The sequence below is a fragment of the Mesocricetus auratus genome, unplaced genomic scaffold (genome assembly GCF_017639785.1).
Source record: "Mesocricetus auratus isolate SY011 unplaced genomic scaffold, BCM_Maur_2.0 Super-Scaffold_100024, whole genome shotgun sequence".
Classification (NCBI taxonomy): Eukaryota; Metazoa; Chordata; class Mammalia; order Rodentia; family Cricetidae; genus Mesocricetus; species Mesocricetus auratus.
In genome coordinates this window covers 18,419,879-18,438,937 of record NW_024429205.1, presented here as the reverse complement: position 1 = coordinate 18,438,937, position 19,059 = coordinate 18,419,879, and the positions used below count along the sequence as shown (strand labels likewise).

The following is a 19,059-nucleotide window of genomic DNA, read 5'->3' as shown; positions in this document are numbered from 1 at the left end:
AATGTTTAACTTGATAAAAACATTACATGATGAACATATACACGTATCAACATCATCACATGCTAGGATGGTAAAGGCAAGTGGATCCCCGAAGTTTCCTGGCTAGACAGCCCAGGTTATGTGGCAAGGTTCAAGCCAATAAGAGATGTTATCTCAAAAAACAAGGTGGATGGTAACTGGGGAACAACAACTGAGTTGTACTCAAGTTTCACATGCATGTGCACATATGTACCTGTACATCCACAAACACACAGAGAAAGGGGAAAACTACATGATACCCTACAAATAAGTACATTTTTTATGTTTTCATGCATTAGTTAAAAAGATACATTTAAAATTCCACCTCAGAGCAGGGTAATACTGGCACACACCTTTAATCCCAGCACTTGGGAGGTAGAGGCAGGCAGAACTCTGTGAGTTCAAGGCCAGCCTGGTCTACAGAGTTTCAGCACAGCCAGGACTTTTGCATGGAAAAACCCTGTCTCAAAATACCAACCCCCACAAAAAAACCAAAAACTCATTAATATAATCATGCAGTTTGTGTATAAATTTAAAGATATATATAGAGATATATTAATCTTAAATTAAGTTTAAGGAAATGCATCAGTGAGCCTAGAGCTTGCTGCACAAGTACTGGGGACCAGAGTTCAGATCTCCAGCACCGATGTAAAAACTGGGTGTGGTGAGCATCTGAGACCCGAGTACCCAGGCCTGAAGTCACAGCTCTCCAGAGCTAACAGGCTAGCCCATCTAATTGAACTGATGAGCTCTGGGGTCACTGAAAAGACCATGTCTCAGAAAAATAATAATGTGAGAAGTACCCATCACTGACCTCTGGCCTCCACATGCACACACACATTTGTATGTGTATTCACATATGGGTACACACACACAAGTGTATACATGTATACATACACCAAACACATGTAAAATTTACAATATTTATTCTATTAATAAATGAGTTCCCTCCTACATTGTTTTATCTTTTCTTTCAAGTTGACTCCATGATCCTATCTGAAAGATATTAACTGTTATACATGCTGAAAAATAGATGGATAATTCTCAAAGTGATGGTTCTCAAAATCCAAGATCAGCCAATGCTCACTGTGGGTTCGTTTTGATGGGTTTGAGAAAAATGAAACATACTGTACAAGAGATAAAGGCCAAGGGATATTCTGCTCTACTTGTAGGGAATAAGAAATGCTTTACCAAGGAAGTGGTCCCCCTAAATTTTTATAAATGAGGCAAATAAAGGAAAATTAAAAACATTATAGATTAGCAAGAAAGACATTTGAAATGGCATATACCCTTGTCAAGCATGTCACCAACAGGCTCATGTGTTTCAACACTCAGCTCCCAGGTGGTGGCACTGATTGGGAAAGTTTTAGAACTTTTAGGAGGTAGCCTTGATGGAGGAAGTACATCAGAGGAGCTGGGCTTTGTGAGTTTATACCTTTATCCTACTTCCAGTCCTCTCTTTCTGCTTCCTGTGTATAGATAAAAATATGATCAGCCAACTTCCTGCTTCTGCCACCATGCAATGCTTTTCCTACCATGATGGACTTCATCCCTCTAGAACCATTAGCTAAAATAAATCATTTCTTCATTAGATCTTCTCTTCTTTTGTCAATGTGATTTATCATAGCAGCAACAAAGTAATATTGAAGCTGGGTTCATTGCTGTGTAGAACTTGCCTATGTTATTTTTAGAAGAATGTAAAAGACTTTGGAACTCTGGACTAGAAAAGCTATTGAATGCTGAAAGAAGAGTTTGGTGGGTCATTCTAATAGAAGCTTTGAAAACAATACTGCTGAAGGTAATGAAGACAGTGGAGGTCTATCCCAGGAGGTTTCTAAGGTGAACAAGGACTCTATCAGCAACTGGGATAGAAGCCTTTCATATGACAGTTTGGCAAAGAATCTGGCTGTATTCTACCCATGTCTCAAGAATTTTGCATCAGCTAAATTAAACCACAGAAAGCTAAATTTCTCTGGCAGAGTAAATTTCTAAACAGCATAGCATCGAGTCTGTGGTATCATTATTACTGATTATTCTTATGTAGTTACACAATGAAGAAACAGCAACAGATGTGTCATAAAGAAATGAAATATGTACAGTTTGGTGAGGAAGCTGAAGATTGTAGTTGTGTGTTGAAAAGAGGCAGTAATGGTTACAGAGATTAATCACTAGAGAGAGCCTCTGATTTGTGAAGAAAACCCAAGGGGTTACTTGCTCCTAGCAAGCAACTGCCTAGTAAGGTTTTCATCAGTTTCAATGAGTAGAAGTTGCTGTTGCTGTGGTCCAAGGGGCCAGGAGACATCCTAGCCTACAGCTGTGGTCCAAGGGGGCCAGGGGACATCCTAAGCTGTAGCTGTGCTCCAAGGGGGCAGGGAATATCCTAAACTGTAGCCGTGGTCTAAGAGGGCCAGGGGACATCCTGAGCTGACAGATGAACATGGTAGTCTCATCTATGTAGTAATGGTTTTGAAACAAGAGAGAAACAAGTCTGAATGGGTCATGGATTCTTTCCCTACAGTTTCTGAGAGCCACTGAGGCCAGGCAATGTGTGGCAGCATTGGAGTCCTGTGAGTGGATCTTAAGAGGCCACTGGTATAGCAGTTGAGGTGAAGCCTAGATTACATGGAGACACTGAGATGTTGGAGATGTCAGAACTGTGAGATATCCACCAAGGAGAACATCAACACGGGGAGTTGATCCAACCCAGAAGAAAAGAACTTGTCAGGCAGCAAAGCTGAAGGGGCAGAGCAATCTAAATCCTTTAAAACTCAAGACCTAGCTGGGTTTCAGTCTTGTTTTGATTTTTTTTTCTCATTGTGTCCTCCATTCCTTTTTGGAACGCTAATAAATATTCTGTGCCATTCTATGTTATAATTATATGACTTTTTATTTGCTTTTAATTTACAGGGGGTCACAGTTAAGAGACTGCCTTGTGTCTCAGAAAACACTTGTAACTTTGGCCTTTTGAACTGTGTGAAGACCATTAATGATTAGGGGGGATTTTGAAGATGTCAAACTAAATGAATTTTGTATCATGAATTGACCATGAGCTTGTTCTTTGCGCTTCCTGTGTGTGGATGAAAATATGATCAGCCATTTTCTTGCTCCTGCCACCATGCTATGCTTTCCCCAGTATGATGGACTCTATCTCTCTGGAGCCATAAGCTAAAAGAAACCTTTTCTTCCTCACTTCGCTTTGTCAATGTGTTCTATCACAGCAGCAGAAAAGTAGCTGATGCAAACTCTAAGCAGTTTCACTTTTACATAGATGCAGAAAGGCACAAAAACATGCCACCCCTGATGGGGGTGGAGGGAACCACACACACACACACACACACACACACACACACACACTATTCTAATAAAGAATGATGCAGAATGGAGGAACCAAGTAAATGTATTACTAAGTAAGTCTAGTAAAATTCCTAGAAAATTCTTTTCTGCTTAGAAGGATAGGTTCCTCCAAAGAAAGACTGCAAACTATTTAGTAAATCACAGAAAAAGAAGTGGCCAACATACATCAGTTTATTAAGAACCAAGCTGAGATTTTCATAAATTCTTCAAAATCTAGTATAAACCAATATGTCATTTTGAAATAGCTGAGGATCCCCAGACACAAAGAGTTAATTGGAAGACGATCCATATGCCTCAAACAGGTGTCCCAAGTAAGATTAGAAGTATGACAGGAAAGGCTACCTTCAATCAGTAAGGTACCCACAGCATACAAAATCAAGACCTGAGCTCTAATCCCTAGCACTCATGAAACAAGCCAGTAATATTCATGGTGACATGTGTCTATAACCTCACACTGGGGTTGTGAGGGACTAGCAGATAGATGCCTGAAGCTCATTTGCCAGCCAGTCTAGCAGATTCAATGAACTTTGGGTTTAGTAAAACCTGTCTCAAAAAAATAAAAGTAGAGAACAGTCCTGACTTCCACACGCATGTGTGCACAAGGAGTATATACACAATTGTACACGTGCACACACACACACACTCACACACATATGCACACACACATACATACATACACACACACACGTGCACGCATGCGCACACAGTGGGACAGGCCACAGGAGCCCTGAATTATTAGAACTGTGCACAAGAGAAATCTAGGAAGGGGTCTAAAACCTTGCTTGTTCTCCAACAGGAAAAAAGCCTAAAACCTAGAGAAACAATAGAAAATCCTTTCACTTCAGTGTTCAGGAAAAATCCATTACTTAAAAATCAAATGCTTAAGTCTCTGGGAGGGATGTGTTTTGGGAAACACTCATTGTGAGAAACAAAGAATTGTTGCTAGAGTTGAGGAACAGGAGAAGGTAATGGGCAAGGGATGTAGCACCAATCACAAGGAGACATCTAATACAACCAGGGGAAGGGTATGGGATTCCTGTCCAGGACTAACCACAAATAAATAGTAGAATATGACTTCCATAAGGGAGTGAGAGCAAGAATGCTGACAGAGCCAAACTTCAATGTCTGGTTGCAGTTGCATCTAGATCAGAACCAAAGAGAAGCCATAATCTAACATTAGGAGACGGACAACCACATGAAGTACAATCCTCTGTGGAACGGATGTGCGAAGGCTGCTGGAAGGTGAGCAGTGCAGAACAGCATGTGGTACCATGTGCAGTGCTCAAGACACAGCAAGCAGAGGCTGAGCACTTAGGGAGCTGGAAGCCAGGGCTAAACTACAAGTAAAGACTGCTGCCCAGGTGGTGGTGCACGCCTTTAATCCCAGCACTCAGGAGGCAGAGGTAGGCGGATCTCTGTGAGTTCGCAGCCGGGCTGGACCGATAGCCTCCAAAACAATACAGAGAAACCCTGTCTCGTAAAAACAAACAAAAAAAGACTGCTGCCCAAACCCAGCTTGGTTCCTGACATGTAGACTCAGGCTGGAGCACAGAGGACCAGAGAGAGCTGCAGAAGAGGACAACCAGAGTCTCCTCTGTCCGTCAGCAAGGACCCAACATGAGTAAAAACTTAGGAAGTGTAAGCAACAGCCAGCAAAGAAGCTTAGGATGGGAGACAGGGTTCTCATGAAGGCGTTTGTCACTCTTGCAGAAGTCCAACATTCAGTTCATAGCAGGCACATTCGGCTGCTCAAAACCTGAAGCTCTAGCTCAAGGATCCAGCACCCTTTTCTGGCCTCCATGGGCAGCCATTCCCACACACACACACACACAATAATAAAAGAAATATAAAAAAAGAACTTTCTAAGAAGACCAACAGAATCAGAAATGATAAAAAGTTGTTGAAACCATAGAAGACTTTAATATAACCATAATATTAGACAATCTAGTTTAGAAAAAAAAGTGAACCAGCAAGTATGAGAAAAGTAAAGGAAGTTCTCCAAGCAAGAGCATACTAGCAGGTGAAATATGTATAAAAAGCAAAACAAAACAAAAAACCTAAAAACAAATAAGGAGTGTTGGAAAAGGAAAATAATCACAAAAATATTTTCATCTTATTTTTTTCTTTTTTCCATTTTTGCATTTTTGTGTGTGGTGTGCATGTTTGTGTACATGTTTACATGTATGTAGGCATACTTGTGGGTGTGAGCGCACATGCCTGCAGCTGATGTCGGGAAACACTCTCCACCAATCTTTCATCTTATTCAATGAGGTAGGCTCCTCAATCAAACCCAGAGCTTACCAATATGGCTAGCCTTGCTAGCCAGCCTGCTCTGAGAATCCCCAAAAGCACAGCTGAAACTCCAGGCAGCTGCCATGAACATCCAAGGTTTACACAGGTTCTGGAGACCAGACCTCTGGTCCACAAGCTTATAGGGCAGGTAGCTAACCACTATCCATCTTCCCAGCACTCCTCTTATTTTTGTTCATTTGAGGTTATTTACAAATTAAACAAAAAACAGTATAATATACTTAGGGTACAAAATAGATATATTTTTAAAATGTACTATAGCATAAAAATGGAAGATTAAAAATGAGAACTTGCCATAAGTCTATCATATGACATATGGAGTAACATTATTTTAAGCAAGATGTGAAATGTTGAAGACAACTGTCTTTTTAAATTTGTTTTGTTTTTGAGACAGGGTCTCACTATATAGCTTTGACTGTCCAGGAACTCACTATGCAGAACAGGCTAGCATATTTAAAAATCTTGGAGTAATGGGGCTGGTGATGGTGGTGCACGCCTTTAATTACAGCATTCAGGAGGCAGAGGTAGGCAGATCTCTCTAAGTCTGGGGCCAGCCTGATCTACAGAGCAAGTTCCAGAGAAACTCTGTCTCAAAAAACAAGAAAATTTGTTTTTGTTTTTATTTTGGAGTAGTAGTTCTCACAGGAGCAAATATTCTCCCAACATCACCTTACACACACAAAGAATTTTTAACAAAGCCTACATATATATATATATATACATAACACACACACATACACATACACGTGCATGTAAAAAAGACAAAGAAATACTTAGAATAATTTTAAAAATAAATGATTCATGTGCTCAAATTAAATCAAAAGCCTTAACATAGATTTCTACTATTCAAAAGATATTAACTATCCTAAAAACATAATTCTAAGCCATAAACTATCTGAAAGATAAATATCTGATAAAGAACCTGTTTCTAGAATATAATGAATTATTTAATGCAGCAAGAAAATAAATATCTAATAAAATAATAGGGAAATATCTGAACAATGCAAAGACAACAAACCCTCAACACATAATCTAGGTATCCAATTCATGTGTTTAATCTTTCCCACTAATCCTTTGCCTCCTCCTTTGTCTACTCCTGTCTAAATGGAGCATTTAATATTCTGCCTCAAACAAAGAAATATTCACAAATGAAACACAGTACTTTCCCCTTAGCTGTGGTTTTGTTTTCCAGTTTGAATTACCTGTCGTAGTCAATTGCAGTCCAAAATATTAAAGAGAAAATTCCCAAAAGTAGTTTATGTTTTAAATTTGTGCCACAGAGAGTAATACAACAAATTCTATGCCATCCCAATCTGAAATGAAGATGACATTTCTTGAGGTGTCCTCAGAACATCAACAGTAGCCTGAGGCTGTCACACTGCCCAGGTCATTCACCATCCTACTTCAGCTGATCACATAGGCACTATAAACATCTCATATTATTACAAGAAGCATAAGTACCATATTCTTACAGTAGAATAAGACATGTTTTAGTCCTCCCCTCCACCTTTATGCTGGCAAGCCAACCAGAGTCTTGGGAACACTAGGCAAGCCCTTTACCATTAAGCCTAGTTCTCAAACTCTTCCTGTGTATCACAGCTCATCTCATATTGTTTTTATATAATCTCACATATAATCCTTCAAACAATTTCACAATACATTAGATGGTATATGTAATTTAATTAGTCTATCACTGGTACTGCTTCCAATATCTGACAGTGCTATATTACTCAGGAAGCAAAATTACTCGGCTATAGCATCCACATTTTAATTATGATAATTTTTATTTTATTTTGTTTTTTGAGTCAGGGCCTCTCTATATAAACTTGGCTGCCCTGGAGCTCACTATATAGACCAGGCTGACTTTGAACTCACTGAGATCCTCCTGCCTCTCCCTCCCAAGTGCTAGGACTAAAGGTTTGAGCCACTACACCCAGCTTAATTATGATAATTTTTGATAAACTGTGTTCCACAAAGTTTACCTGGACTTTAGAAAAACAGGGAATATGTCACTAACCTTGCATATCAGGGTATATTCTCATAGTACAGATCCAATTACTAAGTAAAGGTGTTCTAGAGCTCTAATCCAGGATAGATTTGTACAGAGTAAAAACAATAAGATATATATGTATTTCATTTTTGTGTTTTTTAAGACAAGGTCTCATTCTATAACTCAGTCTGGTCTAGAACTGGCTATGTAGCCCAGGCTGGCATTGAACTTGCAATCTTAAACCTTCATTTTCCCAAACACGGGGATTACAGGTGTAAATTACCACACCAGGCTAAAAAGACTTTTAGCAGGGCCTCCAGTGATTTTAAAATCCTTTAAACTAAGACAATTTTTATTTAACATTTATAACATCCAATTTCTAAAAGGATTACAAATTAAAGCATAAGATCAATCAAAACCCCGTAAATACAATTAAAAGATTAGATAATGGTATGGCCACATGCTCTGTCATGGTTCCCTCCTTTCAAGTGCACATCGTATGGCCTATCCAAAGATGAGACTTCATTTCCCAGACTCTTGACCCTGGCTGGCCCTGTGTTTTACTCTGAGCCGAGGATATGATGGAAGTGATGTTCTTAAACTTCAGAAACGGGCAGGACCAACAGCTTCACTTTCTGCCTCTTGGAAGCCAGAAGACAATGTAAAAAATCAGAACATCTTGTTAGATGTTCCACAATGCTGTAGAGAAGCCATGCATAGATATTGGAAATGTCAGTCATGTGAGTGAAGTTATAGACCAGCTGAAGCACATAAGAACAGCTAAATTTCAGAAAATGCACATTATTTAAATGATGTTTCTTACAGAGAGTCTCTATACAGACAAATGACATATTAAATCAGAGCTGAGCACACGGGCATTTTCATGTCATGGGAGACCAAAATGACATGATCTTGATATTTTTGTTCTCTGAAGGCTTTACACAAGAAACTAGATGAATGCATAATTAAGAGACTCACTAGACTGTCTTCCTTATAGCTGATGTTTTAAGGGGGCTTTTGATAGACACAAAATGACTGTCAGTTTCTGATTAAATTTATGTATAACAAATATTCTGTGAGGTTGGTCAAAGTTAAATGTATATGCATTTAGGGCCCCAGTCTCCCCTGGATTTCTTCTTGACTTGCTCCCATGATGAACATTTTGTATTCTTTAACATGCCCCATGAAAGTGCCTTTGATCTTGGTATATTTAGTGTTCAATAGCATCTGTTCAAAGAGCCATTCCTTCTCGGTCACAAAATATAGCACCCACTTAAGCTCCAGCTCCTTGGGGGAAATGAGGGATTCTTCATTGTAACATGAGTAAATTGGATCATTTATTTGATCATTAATTTTTATCATATGAATTCAAGAATACTTAGTTTTTGCTTGAGTTGTAATATTGTGAGTTTGACTTTTTGTTGCTCAATTGTTGCAGCCTTGGTCCCTGGGTGCTTTTTCAGATCAGCTTCCCCATTCTTCTGCCAAGCCCCACTGGGATTTTTGAGTATTCCCTTCCCTAGCCTTGGTTCTTTCTATTAAAGGATGGTTTTAAACCCCAAAGTCTGAGAGCTATGTGTGTGCTACTTGGTATCACTGTCTCAAGGCCGTCCTGACCGAACTAGGAAAGAATGAGGGAACACAACCCAGCTGTTCATGTATATGCACAATCATTTCTGTAACTGTTAGCTATATTGAACAAGCACTCATACTAATGTCTTCCACTCACCTACAACTTGAATCCCCAAAGTGAGAAACCTGCCTCCCCCAGTTGCCAGTTCTTTATGTTTCTAATATCCACACTTTTGGGAACTAACAGAATCCTTATTTTAGATGTAGTGTCCAACAATAAGACCTAGATTGTCTATCTGTATGCTCTCCCAGGCTGAGTTTTTCACACTCATAACTTTAGACATGTGCTGGTTTGGATGAGAATGGCTCATAAATTTGAATAATTGGTACCCATCTGGTGGAACTGTTAGGGAAGGATTGGGAAGTATGGCCTTGTTGGAAATGTGTCACTGAGGCGGGCTTTGAAGGGTTAGAAGACTCATGTGATTCCCAGCGAACTCTCTCTCCCTAGTAGATGTGAATTAGATGTGAGCTCTCAGCTGTTCCTTCACTCTGTCATCATCAACTCTCACCCTCTGAAGCAGTAAGCCATAAAAGTTTTCTTCTGTGCTCGCTTCGGCAGCACATATACTAAAATGGGAACGATACAGAGAAGATTAGCATGGCCCCTGCGCAAGGATGACACACAAATTCATGAAGCGTTCCATATTTTTGTAATAGCCAGAACTTGGAAGCAACCTAGATGCCCCTCAACCGAAGAGTGGATACAGAAAATGTGGTACATTTACACAATGGAATATACTATTCAGCAGAAAAAAACAATGGAATCCCAAGATTTGTAGGCAAATGGATGGCACTAGAAGAAACCATCCTGAGCGAGGTAACCCAGTCACAAAAAGAGAAACATGGCATGTATTCTTTCATATATGGATTTTAGACATAGATCTGGGGAATGCCAGCCTACAATCCCATGGCCAGAGAGTCTGGGAAACAGAAACTTCATTCAGTGACTGATGGAAGAAGAGGCAGACTCCCATGGCTAAGCACTGAGCTGAACTCAAGAAATCAGGACAGAGAGGGAGGACTGATAACCAAAGGGGTTAAGACTGGACTGGTTTAACCCCCAGAAAGAGCTGACCTAACAAGGGTTAGCTCTTGAATCCCAGGCTGATGCCTGGGAATCCAGCATGGGACTGATCAAGACCCCCTGAATGGGGGGGTGTCAGTGAGGAGGCCTAGGTAATCTATTGAGCCTTGGGCAGTAGATCAGTATTCATCCCGAGTATACACAGGGACTTTGGACTCCCATCCAACAATGTGAGGTGCACTCTCACCCTTGGGGGAAGGTCTAGGCCCTGCCCTGGATGAAATGACAGACTATGGACACCCCCATGGAGGGCCTCACCCTCCCTGGAGAAATGAGGGGATATTGGGGGGGTTGGTGGGAGGGCACGGGAGGAGGGGAGGGAAAGGGAGAGGGACCTGGAATTGACATGTGAAGCAACCTTGTTTCTAATTTAAATTTAAAAATAAAAAAGATTTTAAAAAGTTTTTTTTTATATATTACCTTGGTCATGGTGTTTCATCAACACAACAGAAAAGTAAGACACTTTCCAAAGAGTTTTCTATTCTGAGTTTCTCTTCTAAACTTAAATCTGGATAAATATCAACTAGATCTCAACTTAGGTAACCTATAAGCAACTCTTACTAAACTTGTCAACCTTCCCTAGTCTTCTCCAGGGCTCACCTACTAAATGACATCATAATTATCTTATTTATCTGCAAAAGCCTCTACATCAATCTAACATCCAACCACCAAAATCTAAACCTATTAATGATCTCCATCCTTATAATCCTACTAGAGCCAGTCTATTATCACCTCTGACATAAAAATATTTATTACCAGAACAAATTAGTTATTAATTAGAATTAGTAATTAACCTCCCTGCCTCCGATTTCACCTACCTCTAACACTTTCACACTCTAGTTTAAGTGATCTTTTATAAAATAAACTAGTTCCTATCTATATCACTTCTTCACTGTTAAAATCCTCCCATAGCTTACCTTTCCTGTTAAGATAGAGCCCGACTAACCTGCATTGCTTTCCGGGTTCTGTAGGACACCACCCTGAGTACCTCTGCATCATCACCCATTTCTTTCACTTCATATCCTCTGCAAGTAAGTAATCTAAAATCTCAATTTCCTCCTGCTCTAGCCTCCTGATTACAACAGTTATAGTCATGTACCACCACATGAAATCAAACTTTTCAACTGCAATCTTGTTAGTCCTTGAATCCAAAGGTGTAGCATTTTTCATTAAAGATTGGATTCCAACCAATCTGATTATCTTTTGAAAATCATTCCCCAACCCCTTACCTTAAACAATAGCAGTATGACTAACATACTCCTAATCTTCTTTACTTGGTGAGTGCTTTTCAAGGTGAGACTCCAGTTTAGCAACACTTTCATTTCTTTCTTTGAGCATCTGCTTTTTACTAATACATCATTCCTGTTAAGAAACATCAACTTATATATAGCAGATCCCCTAGGTCTGTCTACTGTATATGCCACCCTTATTGTCAGAATCCCAGACTCTTACCATAATTTTGAAAAATCATTTGAACTAATATCCTAATCCACCAATATGATTTTCTGGAGTGTCCAAGCTTCTCTTCACTATAATTTTAGTTCAGAATTAATGGTGTCATTTTCCAAAAGCTGTTACGTATATTCAAAATACCCCCCATCATAACACATTCCTTTTACATTTCAGAATTGGGCTTTGATTTTTTTTTTAACATGTTACAGTGATATAACTATTTAACAGGTAGCCATCTGCTGTGAAAACACAAATTGTCCTTTTGGGCTACTGAGTCATTTCCCCCTCCTATTAGTTTCCTGCCTGCTTACATCTAAAGGGAATGGCTTACATTCTTTCAGAATTGGAAGCTGTGAAAGGCTCTCTCAAGGATTATTTGGACATATGTTTAAACTTCTTTTTTAATGTTCATCTGTATCAAACTTGGAGACATCAAATCAGTTGGCTCCACCACCTCCTCTCCATCTGCATGGAAAAGGCTGCTGAGCCTGGCCTCCCACAGCACCTGGAAAGAGGCTACTGAGACTGGCCCTGGTAAGCAGCCTAGCTGCTCTCACAACCAACTCCCCGAGTCGAGCAGGACTAGCTCCAGTTGCACATGAACAAGTACCTGTGGTTGGAAGAAAGGTTTATTTTTCTCTCACAGGCGGTCTGATGAAATGTCATTCGGGATAGACCGGCAGCTCAATAGCTATGCAGAGCCCTGGTTTATTCTACTTTTCCTTCCTCCTAGCTTTGTCCCACATCATCTTATGGGTAAACAAAACAACAAACAAACAAACATCACCAAAGCTGCAGCAACTATATCCATGTCCTAGCAGAAGACAAGAGGAAATGATAAGAACTTCTCTGAGGTGTTCCAGATCAGACCATTCCCTTTAAAGAACTTGCCTAAAGGCCCTGCCCAAAGACTTCCATACATAGATGCTAGGAAGTGTCCTGTTTTAGCTGTGCTCAGTGAGGTGCCGACAATTTGGTGGTTATACTACTAAGAAAGAAAAGGAGACTAGACATTAATTAGGTAGGCAACCAGCAGGCTCCACCCTTCATTTTGTTCCATTTTAAACAAGGTTCTTAGTTTTTCAGTGTTTCTCTTAATTATGACACTCCACATTAAAAGCAAAAAGATGGAACACATTCTCCCTCAGGCAGTTAATTTCACCCTGTTGACTGGACAGAACCTCAAGCATTTTAAAGTTACCTAAGTCTTCCTTAAGTCAAATCAAACTACTAACTCTTTAAAACATAGGTTGTTTTATGTTGTTTTACTATGACAAAACAGAATCCCTTCATACTTAGTTCGCATAACTAGTTTTCAAATTTTTTTTTTTAAGGCAAGGCAAGGCAAGACAAGGTCTCTCTCTATGTAGCCTTAGTTGGCCTGGAATTGGCTATGAAGATCAGACTGGCCTTGGAACTCACAGAAATCCACCTGCTACTGATTGCTGGGATTAAGTGTGTGCCACTATGCTGGCTTGATTTTTATTTTTTATTTTTTAAGGCAATCTAGAGTCAAACTCATAAGCTTCCTGCCTTAAACTTCTTGAGAGCTTTAGAGCTGCTTACAGTGTGCACCACTATGCCTGGCCTCAAGGACTCTTAATTGAGTACTTGTGACATTGTAGTTAAATTGAAGACAGAAAGGGCACTCCCCTGGAACATGACAGACTTGCATTTCAAGGAGCTAAGGAGATGAGCATGTAACAAGTGAATAAAATACTAAAAATGTAGCTTTTGTTCAAGCCATATATTTGATTGAAACAGGAGGTAAAACATCAAGTAAAAAGAGATAACAATTTTATGATTTATAGGTGAAAAGTAAGAAACTAGCGGAGAAAGGCAGAAGCTAGAGAAAAATGGGACTGGTGGATGTAGGTTCACTCACCCTTCAACTCTGCACCCCACTGCTGCCATCCCAACTCTCACAGGCCTTAAATGCCATCTTAACTTCCACCTACCCATGTTCTGTAATCCGATTTTTGAGGCACATCACCCCCCACCACTCCATAAAGCTATTCCTGTTTGTTCACCTCTTAACTGCCAAATACACTGGTGAGTGCATATTTAGCCTTTGCTAACCAGACACTGCTGACCACGCCTCTCCTTCTCTGGTTTCCATGACACCACTCTTGGTTTACCTATTACAACTTTTCTTCCCTCTCCTACCTGTGCTTGCAGGTGTTTTCCCAGAAAGCTCTGAAATGGTAGCAGCCATGCTATCCACAGTCTGTCCAAACTTCCTGAGCTTTATTTATCACCCATGAAGAGGAGATCAAACTACCACTGTCATTCATATGACTTCTCATTCTCAACTAAGTGCAAACATTTGCATTCGAATCCACACACTGACCTCTGAGCAGACTCTGCTTTCTGTATGGCTGTCCCACAAGCACCTCACCTCCATTTCTCGAAACCTGAGGGCCATAACAGTATCTTCCATTCTTGACTCAAACTGCTTAGAACCTTGACTTTGCTCTACCACCAGGCTACAAGGAACATAACACAACCAAAATCAAGAAACTATGGAATATTCCAGGATTCTCCATTCCCTTTTCCAATCCCACATTCAATGTTCGTAATTTAATTTTTAACATCTCTATTATTTGGTTCCTCTATCTCTATCCCTACTACTAATACCTTGGTTCAGGATCTTATTGGATCCCCAAAAGATCCAATGAAGTTAGATCCATTTCAACAACTGTTTTCATTCCCCAGATCGCTAATCGCCTCCTTTTAACAAAAATCCACTCTTGTTTTGAAACTCTTGTCTCCTTCAAGGCTATCAGGAATTTTACAAATATAAAATGATTAGCTGCATTTACTTTAGAACTCTGTTGTAACTTACTACTTTACCCTAAGGTCCCTGTTTATGGGTTCTCCCTTATGGTACTGACATTAATGAAACATTTGGAAATGCTTGTTTCTTTACTCAGGATCCTGTTAAATTCTGCTGAATATGATACTGCTTACTCTGGAAGTAACACTCAGCTCATACTGGTTACAGTAGGAATGGGGGAGACACAAAACACCCCATGAAGGCAGGGTTATTATCTGGCCTTGTAGGCATCAGCATAGCTAGTTACCCTGGGTGTTCCCAGAAGGGCAGACTCAGGTGACTACATGCATCTCAGTCATGGAGCAGACCATGTATTTGGATCTAACTGTTATCAGAATGTACTGTGGTCAGAGCTGCTTGGTTGAGAATGTTGCAGCAATGCTAAATAACCACCCTATTGATTATCCTGGGAACTTTTCTTCTCCCACTCATATCCCACCTCTCTGGACATGAGTATTACCCACAGAATACCCTATTTTTAGAAATTCACCAGTTTCTGAATTACCAAAAGTTCCCCTTCTTGTACCAACATAGCTAAACATTGTGAGGCTTTTTTTGTTGATATTTTTATTATTATTATTATTTCTATAGGCTTGGTAAAGAAGGGCAAAAAGGACTGTGAGAGTTCCATCTGTCTTTTAAAATTGGCCAGAATGAATCTTACCTTTCTCAGACAGCCTTCAATGGCTACTGATTCCACTAAAACCCAAATAACATACAAAGATATGACCTGTTAGTTTTATGGATACATTCTACAATTTCATTAGGTTTCTTAAACAGCCAGGTGTAGCTCCATACACCTTTAATCTCAGTATTTGGGAGGTATAGGTATGTGAATCTCTGTGAATTTAAAGCCAGCTTGGTCTACATAGTGAGTTCCAGGGTAGCCAAGACTTCATAGTGGGACCTGTCAAAACAACATAATATAAAAACAAGCATAAAAAAGCATCTTTTTTGAGCCGGGCGTTGGTGGCGCACACCTTTAATCCCAGCACTCGGGAGGCAGAGGCAGACAGATCTCTGTGAGTTTGTGGCCAGCCGGGTCTACAGAGCGAGTTCCAGGACAGCCTCCAAAGCCACAGAAAAACCCTGTCTCGAAAAAACCAAAAAAAAAAAAAAAAAAAAAAAAAAAAGGCATCTTTTTGTATTCACAGGTTATTCAATCATTCATTCTGCAAATATTTATTAAGGATACTCTATATGCCTGAGTTGTAGCATTAAGTAAAGCAGATGAACATGCCCTAACAGCTTGTCTCCTAATCTTTTAAGAACTACTAGCTAAGCTTGATTAAAAGGAGACTCTTCATGGACCCCAGTCTGATCTGGGGAACTAACATAGAACCAAACCAGACCCCCTGAATGTGAGTGTCAGTTAGGAGGCCTGGGCAATCTATGGGGCCTCTGGTAGTAGAACCAGGATGGATCCCTAGTGCATGAATGGACTTTGGGGGCCCATTCCACATAGAAGGATACTCTCTCAGTCTAAATACATAGGGAGGGCCTAGGTCCTGCTCCAAATGATGAAACAGACTTTAATGATTCCCCCATGAAAAGCCTTGCCCTCCCTGGGGAGTGGATGGGTCAGTGGGGGGAATGGGAAGATGGGAAGGAGAGGGAACTGGGATTGATATGTAAAATAAGTTTCTAATTTAAATAAAAATTTATATAAAAAATAAAAACAGAATCTTAAAAGCAAAAAAAAAGGCATCTCTTAACAATAAAAGCAAGAATAACATTGCAAAAGAAGGAAAATACATTTTGGCCTGTTTATTTTTAATAATGAATTATTTATTACCTTTCCCCTCTTAAAAACAAACTAGCAACTCTTAAAAACTAGCAAAGATATAGAATTTCATTAAAATAAAATTTGCAGCATGATAGTTTTCAACTGAGAAGCACACCCCAGCTACTTTAACTAGTCTTGCGCTATTATCAGGATGCTATGAGACCATTTGTTATTATGAGGTTAGAAACATTACTCCTAAAACCCAGCAAACTAAGAAAGTAGTCTAGCCCACCCACTGACAGCCTAGAAGCAGCTACTCTGAGCAATTTCACTGACTGATGCCTGTAAAGGCAGCTAGGCCTCGTGGACACTGGTATGGCATCTAAGTCCATTGTACTACACCTCAGACTTCAACAACTCCTCACAGACACTCTGGGGACCTCCAGGCCAATCTAGGTCTGCCAGAATGGCTTGGACCCTGTAGATCTCTCAGAAATTGAAACCATATACAAAATGGCTAACAAACACATCCCTCTTAAAAGAAATGCATGACAACTGACAAACAATCCCACACACCCCTGCAGCCTAGGCCACTGACCCACACTCCCACACCCAATAGGAATCACCAATGTGATTACAGTTGAAGAACTATGTGAAAACACACAAACAAAAACCAATAACACCTACCCAAAAGACAACCAAGACTAACCGCTAGAGGCCAGGATATTACTACAAAAGCCACTTGATGAAAGTGGGCAAGGTGAAGCAACAGATTTGCCTGGTGTCCAAATGCGGGGGCACAAGAAGAATGCAAAAGGAAGGACAAAAGTGGCTCCAAAGTAATACCCCAACTCCAGCAGCAGACTCTCAACGAAAAGACATAAAATCGCTGAAAAGGAATTTAACAATTCAACAAGAGATTGCAGATACTTCAGTGAGAACAGAAACCTCAGCAGAGACAGAGATTGTGAAAAGGATCCAATATGTCATAATAAAGAACCAAACAAAAATCTTGAGATAAAGATGTACTAGGGGAAAGGGGTAGAACTAAAATATCATATATGATCTCTTGTAAGTGGAATCTAGATTTTGACATAAAAGCAGGGGCTACTGAAGTGCAGCATGGGATGAGCAAGCAGAGTGAAGGGACAGACAGGGGGTAGGAGAAGTGAATGTGAGCAAAGCACACGTGTGTGTGTGTGCACATGCATACATATACATATGTGTGCTCATGTACAAATCTCAACAACAGTACCGATAAAGGAGAAAGCAGGTTTTTGTGCTTGAATTTGGCCTTTCTTAAATAGCCAGTCAGATTCAGATGTCTAAGTATGTGTCAGTGTGTGTGGGTGTGAGCATGTGAGTGAAGGCTGGACCCTGGAGCTGGAGGCATGGGGATTGTGAGCTGTGGGTACTGGGATTGAACCCAGGTTCTCTGCAAGACTCAGAGGACCAGTCCAGAGTTACTTTTCTCTTCAAGGAAGAAAAAAAGGACAGCCTATGAGACTTATAAACTATGATTATATAGATAAATATTTGAACTGTGGATACTTCAAAAGGAGAAGAGAAGGAAAAGGCATGAAAAACTTTTTAATGAGATAATAGCACAAATGTTCCAAATCTTGACAAAAATACAGATATTCAGATAGAAGATGCTCAGAGAGCTCAATTGGATGTGGTCAGGAAAGATCCCCTCTATGACTTAGTATAGCCAAACTATAAACAGTGCAGTACAAGGAAATCTAAAATAAATAGCACTTCAAATATAAGGAGCATCCATTAGACAGACATCTCAATAGAAATCTTATAGGCTACGGAAAAGGAGATGAAATAATCTGGGAAGAAAAAAAATGTTAACAAAGAAAACTACATTCAGAGAAGTCATCCTCCCACAATCAACACTTTCCAACACAGAATGGAAGGGCATCACTACCATACCAGTGAGGCAAAGGATTGTAACTACCATCATGAAAACACAGAAATATTTGCAACTCACAAACAGAACAGGTACAGAAAAGATAGAGGGAAAACAAACCATATCAACACAGAAAGCTACCTAAGCACAAAAGTGAACAGCAAGAGAAGGAACAAAAACATATAAAACAAATTTTTTAAAAATCTCAATTGTTGCAAAACTCTCTGAATGTATGAACAACCCTGAATCAAGACATAATAAACTTACTAATATATTTAGAGTAACTGAATACATAAAAGTACCTAGACCCAGTGATGTGAGATTTAAAGTGAACGAGTAGAGGGAATATTCCATGCAAACAGAAACCAAATGTAAAAGATGAAACAGATTTCAAGTAGAAGACACCAACAAGAAAAAGGTCACAATAATTATAAATACATATACATCCAATTCTTGAACACCCAATTATGTACAGCAAATTTGAGACATAGGTTAGATTACAATAGAGTAATGGCACTCCACTTTCATCAATAGACAGAGATCATTCAAGAATTCCAACAAAAGGAAAAAAGGAAAACCAACGACGAAGCACTGAAGTCAAACTATACACAGAACAAAAGGCTGTAACAGACACTATTAGGACGTGGTACCCAATGGCTGCAGAATGTGCATTCTCATCAGCATATGGAACATGCCCTAGGAGAGAACAAATGTTAAGCTACAAAGCAAGTCACAATAG

At 39.8% G+C, this 19,059-nt stretch overlaps 1 protein-coding gene and 1 non-coding gene across 11 annotated transcripts in view; one reads left to right on the top strand and one right to left on the bottom strand.

Annotated features, from left to right (window-relative positions):
• The window catches only part of Ncoa1 (nuclear receptor coactivator 1), a 207,711-nt gene that overhangs the window by 150,976 nt on the left and 37,676 nt on the right, over positions 1-19,059 (bottom strand). The gene's annotated exons all lie outside the window — the stretch shown is intronic.
• LOC121133871 lies at positions 9,851-9,957 on the top strand. The gene has a single exon (XR_005870889.1). It is a non-coding gene; the product is annotated as a U6 spliceosomal RNA (small nuclear RNA).